Below are 2,321 nucleotides of genomic sequence, written 5' to 3' on the forward strand. Positions count from 1 at the left end.
TTGTGGCGGACACCTGTGGTCCTAGCTACTTGGGAGGCTGAGGCAGGAGACTCCCTGAGCCCAGGAGTTGGAGGTTGCTGTGAGCTATGATGCAACAACACTCTACCCAGGGTGACAGCTTGAGGCTCTGTCTCAAGAAAAAAAAAAAAACAGAGGTCTTCTCAAGGAGACCCCAAGGATACAACTGCGAGGTCCTCCCTATGATGACTCAGCTCTGAGTGTTGGGGGAAAAAGAAGCTCAATAGAGAAAACGAGTACTCAAACACTGTATTTAAGAGAAAAAGGCTTTATTCAGCCTGCAGAGCTACGGCAAATCTAAAAATCTCAAAATGACCACACTTCCCCACTGGGGTGGTCTTCCCCTTTTTATCTCCAGTCAGAAAATTCCAACCCACAGTTTGCTTTCTCATTGGTCAGTTTGAATCCAGCTGGAGAAGCTGCTCCAGCTTTCTCAGAACTACCGGATTGCACAGAAGTAGAAATTCCAGGTCTTGGGAAGTTAACTCTACAAATTCCCTAAGAGCTGAGTCACCATGAAGAGGACCCTGCAGGTGTGTTCTTGGGGTCTTCTTGAGAAGACCTCTGTTCTCCTAGACTTTATCCTTCCCAGGTATCCTCTGTCATTAGGAATTTGTAGACTTAACTTGCTGGAACCTGGAAACTTCCACTTCTGTAAAAGTCTTTGGTTCTGTAAAAGCTGGAGCCCACTTGCCCAGCTTGATTCAAACTGACCAATGAGTGGCCAGGCACGATAGTTCACGCCTTAATCCTAGCACTTAGGAGGCTGAGGCAGGTGCCTAAGCTCACAGGTTTGAGACTAGCCTGAGCCAGAGCCAGACCTCATCTCTAAAAATAGCCAGGCATTGTGGCAGGTGCCTGTAGTCCCAGCTACATGGGAGGCTGAGGCAAGAGAATTGTTTGAGCCCAAGAGTTTGAGGGTGCTGTGAGCTATGATGGAACAGCACTCTACCAAGGGCAAGAAAGTTAGACTGTCTCAAAAAAAAGAAAAATTGACCAATGAGAAAGGTACCTGTGGGCTGGAACTTTTTGACTGAGAATGAAAAGGAGAAGACTGAGCCAGTCAGGGAGCACTGCCATTTTGAATTCTTCTGTGCCATTGCTCTGCCAGCTGAAATAAAGCCCTTCCTCTTTTATTCACAGTGTTTGGGTTCTTATTCTCTCTATTGGGCCTTGACTTCCCACAACAGTATCACAAGCTTGGACTAATCAATGAGTAAATAAGTGCTAAGAACCCCTTTTTAGTGGCAGATTTTTAGTTCTGTAAAAATGATATCAAAGTATAATTTTCAAAAAAGTAGAGTCACAACGCTCGTGCAAATATAGAATTAATAACGTCAAAAATTTTATATGATTTAATTAATGAAAGAATCAGTCAGATATCAAAATCAGTTCAAAGTGCATTTGAAAGCTCTGAGCGTTTATAGGCGATTTAATAAAGGAATATTGTAGTAAGAGTGCTAGGATGGATACAAAATTGATTAATGTCCTATGAGACTATGAACCATAACCTTCAGGATTATCTTTTCTACCACCAGACAGAACTATCTGTCCTTACAAATTCATCTCTGCCTCTTCTGAGTTGTAAAGTAACTGAGCCAATAGTAAATCAAAGGCACAAGTTCAGCACTGAACTAAAAGAATACCTGGTAACCTCTTCCTTCCATTTCCAACTTTCAGATAATTTTTTTTTTTTTTTGCCACTATAAATCAGACTAAAAAAATTGTTAGAGTGGGCCATCGGGGGCATAGATCTTCCCATCAGAGTCCTCAGCCTAAGTTTTTTGTTGTTGTTGTTGTTTTTCTTTTCAGTTTTGGCCAGGGTGGGGTTTGAACCCACCACCTTTGGTATATGGGGCCGGCGCCCTACTCCTTGAGCCACAGGCACCACCCTAAGTTCTCTTTCTTGACTATGCTTGCAGCACATGTGATGGGGTCGATCTGATGGGGTCGATCTGACTGTCTCACTTGGAAGATAACATTGAAAGCCCCATATTCCATGGAATTGAAGCCATGCATGTGTACAGATAGCATGAGCATATGTTTGTTTATTTATTTATTTAATTATTACTTTTTTTCTGAGACAAGATCTTACTCTGTTGTCCTGGGTAGAGTGCTATGACATCATCATAGCTCACAGCAAGCTCAAACTTTTGGACTTGAGATCTTCTTGCCTCAGCTCCCAGAGGAATTGGGACTACTCACGCATCAGCCTCAACGTGAGGCTGATGTTCCACAAACATCTCACATGACTTCCCAATCTTAGAAAATGGCAATCCTGGCTCGGCGCCTATAGCTCAACC

Source organism: Otolemur garnettii, unplaced genomic scaffold (genome assembly GCF_000181295.1).
Source record: "Otolemur garnettii isolate 467f Iridium unplaced genomic scaffold, OtoGar3 scaffold00104, whole genome shotgun sequence".
Classification (NCBI taxonomy): Eukaryota; Metazoa; Chordata; class Mammalia; order Primates; family Galagidae; genus Otolemur; species Otolemur garnettii.